This window comes from Ricinus communis, chromosome 3 (genome assembly GCF_019578655.1).
Source record: "Ricinus communis isolate WT05 ecotype wild-type chromosome 3, ASM1957865v1, whole genome shotgun sequence".
Taxonomy (NCBI): Eukaryota; Viridiplantae; Streptophyta; class Magnoliopsida; order Malpighiales; family Euphorbiaceae; genus Ricinus; species Ricinus communis.
The window spans coordinates 12,276,773-12,294,531 of record NC_063258.1 but is presented as its reverse complement, the minus strand read 5'-3'; the positions used below and the strand labels follow the sequence as shown (position 1 = coordinate 12,294,531).

At 37.0% G+C, this 17,759-nt stretch overlaps 1 non-coding gene across 1 annotated transcript; it reads right to left on the bottom strand.

Moving 5' to 3' along the window:
• Window positions 1-3,936: 3,936 nt before the first annotated feature.
• LOC125369650 lies at window positions 3,937-4,043 on the bottom strand. The gene has a single exon (XR_007215327.1). It is a non-coding gene; the product is annotated as a small nucleolar RNA R71 (small nucleolar RNA).
• Window positions 4,044-17,759: the final 13,716 nt, after the last annotated feature.

Sequence of the window (17,759 nt, the reverse complement as noted above, 5' to 3'; positions counted from 1 at the left end):
ATTTGACTTTAGTTTATTTATCTTTCTTTATTTACTTATTCATATTTAGCTTCTAGTTTCTTCTTCTTATGGAATGAGGGCTTTCCCATAAAAACCGTATATAACCGAATACTTGAGGCTAGTGAGCATATTATTTTAGTTCTTTACCTTATGGAAAATTAAGTTTTTGATTCTTTCAAGAACTATTTGGACTTATCAACACTCGCACTAGCGAGCATAGACTTATCCCTCACGTCCTTCCTTTTTCTTGTGTTCTTTATCCACCCTTGTATTTAAATTAATTCAATTTGATTCTTACACTTAGCCGCATGGAAGAGAACAAAGAACTTGTGATTTCTTTCCTTACCATATCTGAAATCCTACCTATATTCTCATTTTGTTTGTTTCTTTTGTGCCTCTCTTTCTCATCTTTATCTAGTATGATGGCTTGGTTTAATTTAGGAAGCATAAGCACAACTATTGAGTGAAAGTGCATGGAAGCGACAATCATAGGCACCGATCCGATGCTTCGACAAATGTGAAAAAAGAAAATTAGTTGATCGTGTATTGATATCATTCTCCGAATGATCACATATGAATCTTTTAAGGGAAAGAGGGAACGACGAATTGAGGTATGTCCAAATATTCTAATTTAGGATTTGCACCATTAGGATCCCCATCATTGCTTGTTCCTTTAGGCACGAGAACTCCTTATGACTAATGATTTTGCATAAGGAATCATGGGAACACAATTGACAAGATTGATTAGTGGCATTGCGGCTTAGCTTGATGATCAAGCAGGACAAGACGTAAATCCATGTGCATAAGGGAGAAATAATATTATTTTCGATTAATGCATGCATAATAAATCGAGAATTTGAATGTTTTCATGTCTAGGACGCATATAACTAAGTAATTTAGGTTAGAGTCATTATTTTTATTAAGTTTGATCGTAAAATTTTTATCAAGTAGCCCCACCAGAAATAATATTGACCAGACAACTCCACTCTTGTTCTTAATTTGACTTGAGTTTTTCCATCTTTATTTATTTATTTATTTATTTATATTTAGCTTCTAGTTTCTTCTTGTTATGGAATGAGGGCTTTCGCATTATAAAAAAATGCATGCAACAAAATACTTGAGGCTAATGAGTATATCATTTTAGTTTTTTCTACCTTGTGGGAAATCAAGTTATAGGTTCTTTCAAGAACTTTGTGGACTTATCAACACTCGCGCTAGCATGCATAGACTTATCGCTCGCGTCCTTCCTTTCTTTTGTGCTCTATATATGCCCTTGTGTTAAAATCAATTTGATTTGATTCTTACTCTTAATTATATAGAAGAGAAGAGAGAATTGGTGATTTCTTTCCTTATCAAATCTGAAATCCAAATTTTGACTCATTTTGTTCGTTTCTTTTGTGTCTCTCTTTCTAATCTATGTCTACTATGATGACATAGTTTTATTTGAGGAGTATAAATACGAGTGTTTAGTGAAAGCACGTGGAAGCGGCAATCATAGGTACTGATCTAATGCTTCACGAATGCGAACAAAGAAAATTAGTTTATCTAGTATTGCTATCATTCTCTAAATGATCTCAGACGAATCTTTTGGAGAAAAGAGGGAATGAATAGAATCGAGGCACGCCTAGATATTCTTATTCATGATTTGCACCATTGGGATCTCCATCATTCCTTGCTTCTCTAAGGATGAGGACTCTTGATGGCACAAGGATTAGTATGTAGAATCATGGGAGCACAATTGACAAGCTTAACCGGTGACATTATGGATTACTGATAAACATCATACTACACATGTTTTCATGCCCGATTGTTTACATTTTTATGCATGATTATCCCGTTTTATGCTAGAATCACCTGTCTTTTATTTTCGTTCTCGTTTCATGTCATTTTCGAAGGACACCATCAATAATCGAGCGAAATATGTGTGATTACGAACCAAAATCCATCAAATTGGGCGTGGACTAGCACCCCGAGGGTTGAACACGGCCTTGACTCCGGCCGTGTTGAATTGCCAAGAAGCTATCCCCAATTGTGCCATTTCAAAGACGGCCGAAGCCACCACGGCCTCCAAAGACGCCCGCGTGGATCAACACCGGCTTGGGCATGACTTGGAAGGAGTCGGCCAATAGACTCCTGATTCAAGATCGCTGGATTCCAAAGAAGGTCAATCATCACACCGACTTTGGCCATGATGAATCAACTATATAGGCAATTTTGAATTCTTTTGGAAATGACACGAATTTTTGACTCAATTCAAAGTCACACACTTAATCAATTGTTTCCTACACCTCAATTGTAGACCTTCAGAGAAAAAATTCATCAATTGAAGGAGGGATTTCACTTGTTCCAACATCAAATTGAAGATCAAGACAAACTTTGGGAGCATTCAAGAGGCAACTAAGGTTTGAGATTTCGAATTTGCAAATTTAGGGTTTCTCATTCAACTTGAAAGAGAAGGGTGTACATGCCTTTAATTTTCTTTTCCTTATTTTGTTCCTTAATTGCTTTAACCATGAACATGAGTAGCTAGATCTTTTAAACCCATTGGGGTTCACCTTTGTTGATGAATTATGCTTAATTGTTAAATTTGTAATTGTCATTCTTGCAATCTTCTTGCTATTTAGTAATAAATGTTTGATTCAGTTAATTTGAGACGTTGAATTAATTGTTTGTGGTTGTTTCTTGACATTGAGAAATGCTTGTTATAAATGGACATTGAATAGTAAGAACTGGTAATTAACACTTAGAGATAAGGTTGATTTACTCGCCGGATTAAGAATTAATAACTCTTAATAGTTTTAAATCATGCTTAATGCAAATCTGTAGTAATCCGATAGGAAGAGATTCCATTAGGTTAGTGCAGGTTTAGGAACTGGGTAAGCTCAAGAGAGGAACCGGGTTCAATTCAGGATTTAGGCACGGGTAAGTAAGATCGGCAATCCATAAAATTCATTTCTAGAATTCCATCACTTAGACCCCCTTTTGGGTTTGTTTCTCTCTTTGCAATTATTTTCTTTGACTGTTCGTTGTCCTTCATTTACTTATTTGCACTCATAACCATTAGCTGGTAATGTTAGAACTTTCACACACTATTTCAGACTAGATAACATAGCAAACAGTAGTAACTCTAGGTTCACCCGATCTCCAGGGATACGACCTTGATACTCACTAGTGCTAGGCTGCATCGGTAGGTTCACTGCCTTAGGTATAGGTTGCATAAATACCCCATCAAGTTTTTGGCGCCGTTGCCGGGGAAATAGTAACGGTGAACTAGAATGAATTGTTTTTGTGTTAATTTAGTCATTATTTGTTTATTCATTTATTCTTTATTTTTTTTATTTATTGTTATATTATTTTTGATTGATTAGTGGTTGTTTGGTTATCGGTTTCAGGTACTACATGACCAGGAGCTCTAACCCTGATCCTACAGCACCCTTATCTGGCCTAGAGCGCTCTCTCAGATTATTGTGACGACATTTGCAGGCAGTTGAGGAGGAGGACAGAGTTACAGTTCAGGTTCAAGGAACTGACGCGATGGAGAACCTCAACCCCTAGGCCAATGAGGATCAAAGGATGATGTACGAGTTTGCTCGACCATCTTTGGATGGGACGAAAACTAGTATAGTTAGACCTGCTGTAGCAGCCAACAATTTTGAAATAAAAGCCAACGTGATCCAGATGATTCAGCAGAGCGTGCAGTTTGGAGGAATGCCCAGCGAGGATCCCAATGCACATATCTCTAATTTCTTAGAGATTTGTGACACATTCAAGATAAACGAAACAACCGATGACGCCATTCGACTGAGATTGTTTCCATTTTCTTTGAGGGACAGAGCTAATAGATGGTTGCAATCCCTTCCACAGCAAAGGATTACTACCTAGAGGGCGTTGGCTGAAAAAATTTTATATAAGTATTTTCCTCCCGCTAAAACTGCTAAACTTAGAAATGACATATCTTCTTTTGTGCAGTTTGATGATGAAAGCATGTACGATGCATGGGAGAGGTTTAAAGATCTTTTGAGATGCTGCCCACATCACAGATTGCCAGTGTGGATGCAGGTTCAGACCTTCTACAGTGGGTTGAACCTTGCAACAAGGCAGATGGTGGATGCTGCAGCAGGTGGGACGCTAAACAGTAAGACGCCCGAGTAGGCTCAGAACCTGATAGAGGAAATGGCCATGAACAACTATCAATGGCAATCCTCTAGGAGCCGACAAGCTATTAGCTAGTTTAGAAAGTATTCATCAATCCTCTATTTATGTCGGAGTATTATTAGGTAGGCTGATGAAATTATTTCCTATTTTTTGTTAAGCTGGCTCAGAAAAAATGGGACTACAAGAGTTGTTGACCAATCAACTATTATCTCATACTATAAAAATAGCATGCAATCGAATACTTAAGGGTAGTGAGCATATTATTTGAGTTTTCTACCTTGTAGAATCAAGATATGGTTTCTTTCAAGAACTTTATGAATTTATCAAGACTCATTCTAACGAACGTAGACTTATTACTCACATCCTTCCTTTCTTTTGTGTTCTTTGTCGACCCTTGTGTTTAAGTCAATTTGATTTCAGAAAAAATGGGACTACAAGAGTTGTTGACCAATCAACTATTATCTCATACTATAAAAATAACATGCAATCGAATACTTGAGGGTAGTGAGCATATTATTTGAGTTTTCTACCTTGTAGAATCAAGGTATGGGTTCTTTCAAGAACTTTATGAATTTATCAAGACTCATTCTAACGAACGTAGACTCATTACTCACATCCTTCCTTTCTTTTGTGTTCTTTGTCGACCCTTGTGTTTAAGTCAATTTGATTTGATCCTTTCGCTTAGCCGTATGGAAGCGAATAAAGAAGTTGTGATTTCTTTCCTTATCAAATATGAAATCCCAACTATGTTCTCATTTTGTTTGTTTCTTTTGTTCCTGATGTGTGCTACTTGTGTTAGCTACAATCTAAGGCAGTGTACCTATCGATGCAGTCTAGCACTATTGGCGCGTATCAAGGTCGTATTCCTCGGGAATGTGAAAGTTACTCCTTTGTTCTTTGTTATATTAACCTAAAATGAGTGATGAATACTTTCTAAACTAACTAATAGCTATAAGCTAAGTTCTAAGGGAGATGCAGGAGTAATTGATAAATAAAATAACCAAGACAGGAAAGCAAACCGAAAGGGAACCTAAACTAGTTGGCAATCAAACAAAAGATAAAGGATTGGTGAGTCTAATTATGCTACCCGTGGATAAATTCTTAACCGAATTCGGTTTCTCTCTCGAGATAACTGAATTCCTAAACCTAATAACCTAAAGTTGGAATCTCTTCCTAACGATTGATTCTTAAATTAGCATTAAGCTTTAATCTGCCTCTATTAAGCTTTGTTAATTCTTAATCCGGCTAGTTAGTTATCCTTATCTCTAAGTGATTATTAACCAGTTCTTGCTATTCAAAATTCCAATTACCAAATGGACTTCTCAATCACACAAAGCAATCTAAACACACAATTCACAACATCTCATGAATAATGCATTATCTTTTTAATACTGAAAACAAGAAGAATACAAAACTAACCCAAACAATCCAACAATATAATACTAAGCCAACATAGTAAAGAAATCCCAATGGATTTAATCAATCTAGCTAATCATGTTCATTATCAAAATCCACAAGAATTCAATTACAACAATGAGTAAAGGTAGAGAAAACCCGATTACACCCTTGGATGAGAGTAAACAGACCCAATTCCTCTAGGTCGAATTGAATCGATCCTTGTTCCTCTTGCTCGATTGAAAACCAATCAATGCCCAATCTTCAACCTTTGAAGGGAATCTGATTGAAACCTTGAGCCAAGTCTCTTTTTCCCTTGGTTGCAGCTCAGAAAACCTATAGAGAGAGAAATATTAGTGTTTGGAATGTTCTCCCCTGCTCTTCTCTTCCTTTCCGACCGTGTTGGGCACATGGTTTGGTGTTCCTGGCCATGTTACTCTCTGTGGTCGTGCTCCCTAACGCCTCTTCTTCTTTGATGTCTAATGCACCCAAAATGGCCGTGTTGGTGCCTGTGTTGGGAACACGGCCAGTGTTGAAACCAACACGGCCCTGTTTAGCGTCCTCATGCTCGTACTTAGCTTGTCTCGGCAGCTTTGACGTCCAATTATGCTCCAATTCTTCCCTTTATCATTTTTTGACTTCTTTTGAACCTAATGCACACAAACAAACACATAAGGTGAGTGTTGGGACCAATTCACATCCAAATGTCCATAAAATCAATCTTAAAAATCCCATTTAGATGTGTGTATTTTACGCACATCAAATAACCCCACACTTAGCTCATTGCTTGTCCTCAAGCAATCAAAAGTAAAATAAGGAAAATAAACCACTAAGGAACAATACTTAAACTGACAGACAAGCTAGAGAGTTCGTGCACATATCCTTAACAAGCGTAAGTCAAACAAAAATAAATGAAGCAATCAATTCAAGTATCACAACTAAGATGCCAATAATTCACAAAATACTGTCTCAACAAAATTATTCAGAACCAACTCCTCACCATATTCACTCTAAATCAGTCAAAGTCTTTAAAGGGTAGTGTTTAATCGCTCAATGCATCAACTACTGCCTTACTTTATACTTACTCTTAAATCCTACTTCTACCACTTGTGGAGAGTCAACAACCATGTCAAGAGGTCTTTATAAGGGTTGTAATGGGGATTAGGTAGGGGTAGGTAAATTTGGTAAGAGTTGAACCTATGGTGTTCTGCAATGAAATACATGACCTGCACACAAGCCACAATGATCACAATGGGTAAACAATAAACAATAGTCCAAGGTGGGAAATAGGAATCAAGTCAAAATGTGAACTCCCAAAAGTAATTAAACAATTAGCTCACTTACTTTCTTTCTTTTCATCACCCTTCCCTCGATTCTTCTTTTTTTTCTTTTTCTTCTCCTTTTTTTTTTCATAAGGGAAGAACATTCACATAATAGAGTGAATTTCTTTTGGATTGAAGAAAGCTGCTACAAGATTCCACACTATTCCCAAGATAAAAATTCCCAATAAAAATAACTCATATGCAAAATCATAACCCAAAGCAGAATAAAACTAAGTGGCAATGGAATATGATAAAAAAAATGGTAAAAGAAGGGGTTATCTACATAATTAATAAATGAATGAAGGCTATTTGGCTAGAATAAAAAACCTAAGTGCCTCTATCATACCAAAGTGTTAAACTCTCCGTGTGGCCCTCATAAGCATTACCGAGCAAGTTCTAAAAGTAAAGACAGTAATTGGCACTCTCAATAAGAAATAAATACAAGCATATAAAGTGTATGCTTATAATTTAGGATCAATTTCTCACAAGTGTGCTTTTGAGTAGGTTCCAAACAAAAATCATCAAAACAAAATTAAATAAACCAAAGCAACTTAGTGCAAAACTCAAACTAATTATCGTACATTCTTTCGCAAAACTCAACACTATTGGTTTTACCCGATCACATGGACATAAACAGGATTTCAAAAGTAAGTCAACAGTACGAGCATCGAAACAAAGTGAAAAAGTTTCAAATTTTTATAAAAAATTGCATAAAAAATAAACAATTAATTGAGATGGGATAAATGAAATGCGATATATACACTAGAAAAGGATCTGAATTTCATATACAAAATAATAAAAACATGAAAATAAGTGTATATAAATATCACCACCCCACACTTGAAGGACACACTGTCCTCAGTGTACAAAATATAAGAAATAAGAAAAGAAAAAGAATTAATATTGCCCTCACTATAGCTCTAGAGTGAAAAGAGGTTCATCAGCAGGTATATCAGGGCGCTGGCTGGTCTATGGTGGAGGAGTGGCTGCTCTCTGAGGATCGAAAGTAGTATCACATGCAGGAGCTAGTGGATCAGCAGGAGCAGCATCAATAGGAGGCTCGTCAGGCTGCTGTGTTGAAGCGTGCTCAGTCAGAGAGGGAGGGCCAGCTGGATCATCCACTAAAGGGATGTCAAAATGGCTCTGCTCTAGAACTCGGCTCTGTGGACAGGCATGTGCAGAGTTTGTAGCAAAAATATCATGAAACATGTCATTGGCCATAGAGGCCTCTAACCTACCTCCCTACTCAATCAGGGCCTGAAGCATAGCCCTCTATCTCTCAAACTGAGCCATCATCTGGCTTTGAAACGTAGCCTGATGCTGTAAAAGGTCTTGCTGAAAAGCCTCTTGTCGAATGAAATGCTACTGCTGCTCCTCTGCCAACCTCTACACTGTAAGTTGCAGCTCTCTAAACTCAATTGGAGAGACTTCTAAAAGAGCTGATAAAGAGCCAGAAGGAGCTGAAGTAGATGGTCTGGAGGAAGACTTCAAAATATCATAAGAAGGTGGGACATCCTGTGTACCATGGGCTCGTGGGGCATGTCGCTCCTCTCTGAGTGCTACTAAGAGAGAGCATTCCTCAGTCTATACTCTAGTCCTAGCGGACCCTGCCTACGAGTCACCATCCCCATACTAATCAACTGGGGAAGTCCCAAAGTCTCCATCACCCCCAGTTCTATCAAATATGGTATCGCCTCCTCCAAGACTCCTAAGCTCCTAGCCAGTCGAGTAATGTAAGTCCCAAAATAGAAAAATACCTTCTTTGAGTTGTTGCAGAAGGCACTGATCTATCTGGCCAACAAATATCCCATGTCGACGGACTAGTGCTGATGCATGCTGTAAAGTATAAATAGGTTCGGTTGGGTAACTACACCACCGCTATCTCCCCTGCCAGTGATGGTCCTAGCCAGCAATGCATGCAAGTACCGCAGTCCCTCAGGCAAGTTAGATGCCTTGGACTGGTTGGCACTGTACCCCTCAGTGTCATGAGAAATCTTGACCCACATATGCGGATATGACACACCAGGCGTGTGTATACAACGACTGTAAACCTCCCCAGCTACATCCTCGTCAGACCACAAGCCCAAGTGTACCCCAAACTGCTGCACACTCATCGTGAAAGTCTGCTCTGCTAGTCTGAAACTGATCGCATCCGGTTGTTAGAAGTCATGCAACTGGCTCTGCAGAAAGAAAGTGGTGGCAAACTCCACAGTCAACTCTCTATATGTTGGTTCAACTATCTAAAAGAAATGCTGAAATGGGGGCGTCTCAAGATATCAGCAGACTGTAGCTGCAAGTCCGACGGTCTCTAGTGCTAGCCAGTCTATCCTACGCCCCTTTCCCAAATCTTTGTGCCTCATTGATTGATATCTCTGCTTAAAGGTGCACTGGCTTTGGAAAAGTAGGAATCGATGGCGCTGCGGTGGTCTAATTCGGCTTGAACTAGTCGGCGCAGTGCCTGATGATCGAGAGTAAGAGGAACCATCGGTCTGCCTCCTTTTGTAAACTCCTGATCCTCGTCTGGTGGACATGGTACCTGAAAAAGAAATTTTTAGTACTAAGGATCAACGATAAAATGGACAAACCGGACGATTTAACTTGATAAAATTAAACCGCTCAATGTCTTGCAAAGAAAATTCAATCCACAACACTACCAACCAATGCTAACCAATTAAATTTTCAATTCATCAACATGGAGTTTAACTTCGCCATAAACCATCCCAAGGCAAACCAACATGCTAATATAAAACAGATACAACAGAGTCGACTATATTTGACAGAGCCTATTGTTTAGCTGCCAACAATAATAATAAAGAGGAAAATAAAGAATTAATCACAATCATGAATAATGGTAGAAAAGAAAAATGGAAAATATGAGCAAGTTAGGTGTATAAACTAAATTAAAGAAAACAAAAGAAAATTAAGAACAAACATGAATGTAAATGCATGCAACAAATAATAAAATAAGGAAATAAACTAAAAAAAATTAAAACACAAAGAACACATAAATTCGAACTAATATCAAAATAAAAAAAAAATATGAAAAATGAAGTTGGAGGGTACTTACTTGACAAACGCAATATCCAAAGCCTTCAAGATGAGAAATAAGAAGTGAGAGGGTAAGAGAGGAGAGAATTACTAAAACTAAAGGGAGAGCAAAATTTTTGGCCATTTCGAAGTGAAGTGGTATATATAGGCAGTGTACGGAACACGCCCGTGTTCACCAACAGGGGCCGTGTTCAGGAACACAGTCTGGATATCAGGCCGTGTTAAGCGAATTTAAACGTTCTGACTTACCAACTTCTGAGAACATGCCAGTGTTTCTGGAACACGGGAACGTGTTGGGGACACGGTCGGGCATATATGCCCGTGTGGCCAACTGTGAACGTGTTCATCTTAATTTGATTTTCTTCAATTAGAACACAGTTCGTGTTAATGAACATGGTCTTGAACACGCCCGTGTTGATCTCTAGAAAATGCAAAACTTGCGATTCTCAGCACTTTCTCACTCTTTCTCACCTGCACAACCAATAAGTCCTCAGCTCATACACTCAACATAAATAAAACTTACTAAAAACAAACTGTAAAATCTAATCAAACTAAGTTCACAATAAAGGGTAAATTATTAAAATTGAAAAATAGAATTTGGGGTGCCTCCCAAAAGCGCTTCTTTTTGATGTGATGAGTCTTTCTAGCTGGACTCATGGTGAAAAGCAAACGGTAGGGATTGATGACCATCGATCCTTCTTCTAAGAAAATGTCTTCAAGTATCCGCTTAGAGGGATAATCCTCAATTTCCTCATCCCGACTATCAAGCAAGCTGCTAGTATGATGGGCAAAACTCGCTCCTCGTATAATTGCACGTAGTCATGATGCTCTAGGGGCTCTTCCAATTTGAAAGCTAGAGTTTCACGAATCAGAAGGATCGACGGTTGGGCAATTTTTTCAGGAACATCGATGGTTTTCTCTAGTCCTTAGCTTGGTTCACTTGCTAGAAGAAACTCGAGCTCCTCCAAGACTTCTTCATTGGATAACTCATGCTCATCTTTCATCATCGAAGGGACTTGTGGGAAATCCACCAAAAATTCCTCTAACTACAACTCAAAGATCATCAATCAGACGCTCCTCGCTGGTAGTCTTTCAGAGGGATCATGTTTGCCTCTTCTTTTTCTGGTTCTATCTCCATGTTCAAAGAGTCGTCCTACACAAAAGCATCATCGTCAAACATAATAGATAACCTAGAAAAATTCTCACCTGAACTCAAAGTGACGGTGCTCAACTGTTCCTCAGATTTAGTAGCGTTTCATCGAGTTCCCAATTGCTCTTCAGCTAGTAACTTGAAGATTAAGCCTACTTGATGCTCTATGTTCTTAATCGAGGCTTGTTGATCTTCAAGTATCCTCTATGTTTGTTAGAATCTATCCTCAAGACTTGTAATAAACCTCATCATCAGCTCCTTTGACACTAACTCTTCACCTTGAGTTGATGGTGCAAGATTAGGCTGTTGAAATTTTAGTGGTTCTTGGCCATCTAAGCTCCATCCAAAGGGTGAATGAGCACTCAACTCTTGATTGTAGGTGCTTCCACAGGAGTCATTTGGCCAACTTCCCGTATAATTCACCTGTTGATAGTATTAAGAACAATGAGCAACATCACTATATAATGGACAATCATTACTCAAATGTAAACCATAACAAAATTCACAAAAAACTTGAGATGAAAGGATAGGAGTGGAGAGTTGATCGGTAGCCCTGCAAAACGATTCCACTCGAGCTTCTAAAGATGCACGGGTATCCCAATTTTTAGCACTGTCTTAGTTCCTAATCCCATTTTCCAACTTGTCATACAATGAGTTTAGCATTGAACCTCCTTATCATCCACTATCTTAATCATAAACTTAACTAAATAAATATGTACAAACAAAACAGAAATAAATATAAATAAAAAAAATAAAAAAACAAAATGGCTAAATTAACAAATAGCAAGTTTCACTCTAGTTTTCGAACATTCCCCGGCAACGGCGCCAAAAACTTGATGTGTGCTACTTGTGTTAGCTACAATCTAAGGCAGTGTACCCATCGATGCAGTCTAGCACTAATGGCGAGAATAAAGGTCGTATTCCTCAAGAAAATGAAAGCCCAGAGTTACTCCTTTGTTCTTTGTTATATTAACCTAAAATGAGTGATGAATACTTTCTAAACTAACAAATAGCTATAAGCTAAGTTCGAAGGGAGATGCAGGAGTAATTGATAAATAAAATAACCAAGACAAGAAAGTAAACCCAAAGGGAACCTAAACTAGTTGGCAATCAAACAAAAGATAAAGGATTGGTGAGTCTAATTATGCTACCCGTGGATGAATTCTTAACAGAATTTGGTTTCTCTCTCCAGATAACCAAATTCCTAAACCTAATAACCTAAAGTTGGAATCTCTTCCTAACGATTGATTCTTAAATTAGCATTAAGCATTAATCCGCCTCTATTAATCTTTGTTAATTCTTTATCCGGCTAGTTAATTATCCTTATCTCTAAGCGATTATTAACCAGTTCTTGCTATTCAAAATTCCAATTACCAAATGGACTTCTCAATCACACAAAGCAATCTAAACACACAATTCACAACGTCTCATGAATAATGCATTATCTTATTAATACTGAAAACAAGAAGAGTACAAAACTAACCTAAACAATCCAACAATATAATACTAAGCCAACATAGTAAAGAAATCCTAATGGATTTAATCACTCTAGCTAATCATGTTCATTATCAAAAATCCACAAGAATTCAATTACAGTAATGAGTAAAGGTAGAGAAATCTCGATTACACCCTTAGATGAGAGTAAACAGCCCTAACACCCTTGGATGGTTTATAGGTTTACTATTGACTAAAAGCTAAGTTCTAAATGGAATGCGAAAATGAATGAGTTAATAGACCAATTAAGACAAGAAAGCAAACCTAAAGGGGACCTAGACTAGTTGTCTATCAAATAAAAGGTAACAAATTGTTGAATTCGATTATGCTACCCGTGGATGAACTCTTAACTGAATTCGGTTTCCCTCTCGAAACAACCAAATTCCTAAACCTAAGAACCTAAAGTTGGAATCTCTTCCTAACTATTGATTATTAAGTTAGCCTTAAGCTTTAATCTGGCAAATTAATTAATCTTATCTCTAAATGAAAATTAACCTGATCTTGCGATTAAATTTCCAAACTCAATTAGAATTTCTTAATTGCTAAAAGAATTCTATGAACAGTAATCAACACATTCGATGTAAAGAGAACTGGATTTAATTATTAATTGCAAAAAGAATACAAGAAAGGAAGCTCAATCAATCTCAAAAATTCAGTACAAAGCCAACATAGTAAGGAACCCCAATTAGTTCAAGCAATCTAGTTACACATGTTCATGTCTAAAGAAAATATGAATTCAATTACAAAGAAAAAATAAAGAAATCGTAAGATATATACCCTTTTTCCTAGAATTGGATGAACAGCTCAAAGTCTTGATCTACACTCCGGTTGATCTCCATAATTGCTTCTTGAGTTGCTCCAAAACTCCTCCTCAACCTTCAATCCAAAACCCAGATCACAAATATGACGTTCCAATGTAGAATAAGTTTCTTGGAAGCCCCCTGAAATGCCTGACAACACGTCTAGCAAAGTTACAATGGAAGATCAAAAGTCAAATCACCGATCTGGAACTCTCTTTTCTCTTTTTGGCTCGTTCCTTTTATTTATTGCACAAATACGGGCATGTTCTAGCCCGTGTTGATGTTGGACTCCAATTGACATAATAAACTAAATTGAGCATGGCCGTGTTCTTGCCTGTGTTAACCAACACAGGCCGTGGTCTAGGGCGTGGTACCCTCGATAAACATGCTGCTTCAAAGTGCTTAAGCTACACGGCTTGAAATTCCTGCACAGGCTCCAACACGGGCCATGTTGACTTCCCAAAAGTCAACCCAAGTTCAAAAGCTTCTGATTTTGTCAGTTTTCACCCGAAATTGATCTAGAATTGCTAAAGCATTGATGATGGACCTATATAATCTCCTGAAACACGAAAGGACACAAAACACGGGTGATATTGGAATGAAAATACAATAAATGCGCGGTAACATGTCAGTAAATCTGTGTAAAACTATGCATATCATGAGCATATTATTTTAGTTTTCTACATTTAAGAAAATCAAGTTGTGGGTTCTTTTAAGAGCTTTTCGGACTTATGGAGACTCGCGCTAGCGAACTTTGACTTATCACTTACGTCTTTCATTTCTTTTTTGTTCTTTGTCTATCATTGTGTTTAAATCAATTCAATTTGATCCTTATCGATTCTGAAACCCTACCTATGTTCTCATTTTGTTCATCTCTTTTGTGCCTCTCTTTCTGATCTTTGTCTAGTATGAGGTTTTGGTTTTATTTGGGGATCATAAACACGAGTGTTGAGTAAAACTCATTGAAGTGGAAATCACAAGTACCGATCCAATGCTTGGACCAATGCAAAGAAAAAAAATTAGATGATAGAGTATTGATATCACTCTTACAATGATCGTGGATGAATCTTTTGGAAGAGAGGGAGCAGCGAGAATTAAGGGACGCCCAAATATTCTGATTCAGGATTTGCACTATTGGGATATGTACTTCCTTATCACCCACGTCCTTTCTTTCTTTTATGTGCTTTATCTACCATTGTCTTTAAATCATTTTGATTCGATCCTTGCATATGCCATATGGAAGAGAATAAAGAACTAGTAATTTCTTCCCTTATCAGATCTTAAATCCTAGCTATATTCTCATTTTATTTATTTCTTTTTTTTTTCTCTTTTGAGACATAAATCCATACGTGTAATAGAGTAATCATGTTATTTGCAATTATTCCAAGCATAATACAAGTGGAAATGCAAGTGCTCTAATATTTAGGATGAATATACTGAAGTCATTTGGATTGGACTGTTATTTGGTATGCCCACGTGAATTTCCCTTTATTTTTGTTAAGTTGGCTCATAAAATTTGGGACTACGAGAGTTGTTGACCACTCAACTCCTTTCTCGTTCTTGATTTGACTTCAGTTTATTCATCTTTCTTTATTTATTTTTTTCATATTTAGCTTCTAGTTTCTTCTTTTTATAGAATGAGAGCTTTCACGCTATAAAAGTCATATGCAACCAAATACTTGAATGGCGGGCATATTATTTCAGTTTTCTACCTTGTGGAAAATCAAGTTACGGATTTGTTTCAAGAACTTTTCATGTTAATATGTTGGGGGCCTACAATTCAAAAGGAGTTCTCAAGTTTATTCATGGAGGTTCCATATCAAGGATTGGCGTACGAAATCCTAGGAATGCGATTGACAAGTTTGACCAGTAGCATTGGAGAGTGACTTGATTATCTTGCAGGAGGAGATGTAAATCCATACGCGGAAAGTAGAAATCATGTTGCTTTTTATCAATCCAAATGGGAATGCACGTGTTACGATGTTTGGGATGCATGTAGTGATGTAATTTGGGCTGAAGAGTTATTAGGTATACCCACCCAAATTATTTCCTGATATTATTAAGCAGACTCATAAAAAATTTAGGACTACGAGAGTTATTGACCAATCACCTCTTTTCTAGTTCTTGATTTGATCATAGTTTATTTATCTTTCTATATTTATTTATTCATATTTAGCATCTAGTTTCTTCTTCTTATGGAATGAGGGCTTGCACACTATAAAAACCCCATGCAATAGAATAGTTGAGGCTAATGATCATATTATCTTAGTTTTTTACCTTTTGGAAAATCAAGTTATGGTTTCTTCCAAGAACTTTGCAGAATTTAGGACAACCGAAGTTGTTGACCACTCAACTTCTCTTTATTTAGTATGATGGTTTGGTTTTATTTGGGGAGCATAAACACAACTGTTAAGAGAAAGCTTATGAAAGCGACAATCATATGTACTGATCCTATACTTGGATGAATGCGAAGAAAAATAATTAGCTAATCAAGTATGGATATAATTCTCAGAATTATTATGGATGAATCTTTTAAAAGAGAGAAGGAACAGCGTGAATAAAGGCACGCTTAAATATTCTGATGTAGGATTTGTACCATTGGGATCTCTATCATTCCTTGTTCCTCTAGGCACGAGGACTACATGATGACACAGGGATTGGCATAAGGGATCATTAGAACGTACCTGACAAGCTTGTTCGGTGGCATTAGGGCTTAGCTTGAAGATCAAGCAAGATGAAGAATAAATCCACAAGTATAAAGGAGAAATCATGTTGCTTTCAATTAACACCAACGTGAGTGAGCGTGTTTTGATGTTTAGGAGGCATATAATGAAGTATATTGGGCTAGAGTGTTATTAGGTACGTGCACACTAATTTTTCCTTATTTTTGTTAAGGAATCATGGGAATCCAATTGATAATCATGACTAGTGGCATTGGAGCATTACTTGATGATCAAGCAATATGAGATGCAAATCGACGCGCATAAGAGAGAAACCATATTACTTTCGATTAATACAAGTGGGAATGCAAACATTTTTATCTTTGGGACACATGTAATAATGTAATTTAAGTCAGAGTGTGATTAGGCAGGCCTACATGAATTTTCCTTTATTTTTATTAAGTTGGCTCATAAAATTTGGGACTATGAGAGTTGTTGGCCACTCAACTCATCTCTAGTTCTTGATTTGACTTTGGTTTATTCATCTTTCTTTATTTATTTATTCATATTTAGCTTCTAGTTTCTTCTTCTTATGGAATGAGGGCTTTCGCACTATGAAAACAGCATGCAACTGAATAGTTGAGGCTAGTGAGCATATTATTTCGGTTTTCTACCTTGTAGAGAATTAAGTTATGAGTTCTTTCAAGAACTTTGTAGACTTATGAAGACCTGCACTAGCGAACCTAGACTTATCGCTGACGTACTTCCTTTCCTTTGTGTTCTTTGACTACTCTTATGTTTAAATCACTTTGATTTGATCCTTACGCTTAGCCATGGAAGAGAATGAAGAACTTGTAATTTCTTTTCTTATCGAATCTAAAATCCTACCTATTTTCTTAATGTTCATTTCTTTTGTTTGTCTCTTTCTAATCTATGTCTTGTATGATTATTTAGTTTTATTTGGCGAGCATAAATAGGAGTGTTGAGTTAAAGCATGTGAAAGCAACTATTATAGGAACCAATCTAATGCTTGGGTAAATGAGAAGAAAGAAAATCAGTGGATCGAGTATTGATACCATTCAAATGATTTCGGACGAATCTTTTGTAAGATAGAGGGAAAAATGTGAGTCAAGGCATGCCCAAATATTCTAATTCGAGATTTGCATCATTGGGATCTTCATCATTCCATATTTCTATAGGCAGGAGGACTCCATGATGACACAAGGATTGCGGTGAGGGATCAGTGGAACACAATTGACAAGCTTAACCAGTGACATTGGGGCTTAGCTCAATAATCAAACAGGATAAGACATAAATCCACTCGTGTAAGGGATAAATCATGGTGTTTTCGATTAATCCAAGCATAATACAAGCAGCAAAGTAAATGCTTTGATGTTTAAGATGCATATAATGAACTAATTTGGGTCGAAGTGTTATTAGGTTGCCGACGTGAATTCTTAATTATTTTCGTTGAGCTGGCTCACCGAATTTGGTATACAAGAGTTAACCAATAAACTACTATCTAGTTATTGGTTTGACATAGTTTATTCATCTTTCTATATTTATTTATTCATATTTAGCTTCCAATTTCTTCTTCTACTGGAATGAGGGCTTTAGCACTATAAAAACTACATGTAACTGAATATTTGAGGCTTGTGAGCATATTATTTAAGTTTTCTACATTATAGGAGATCATGTTATGGGTTCTTTTAAGAGCTTTTCAAACCTATCAAGA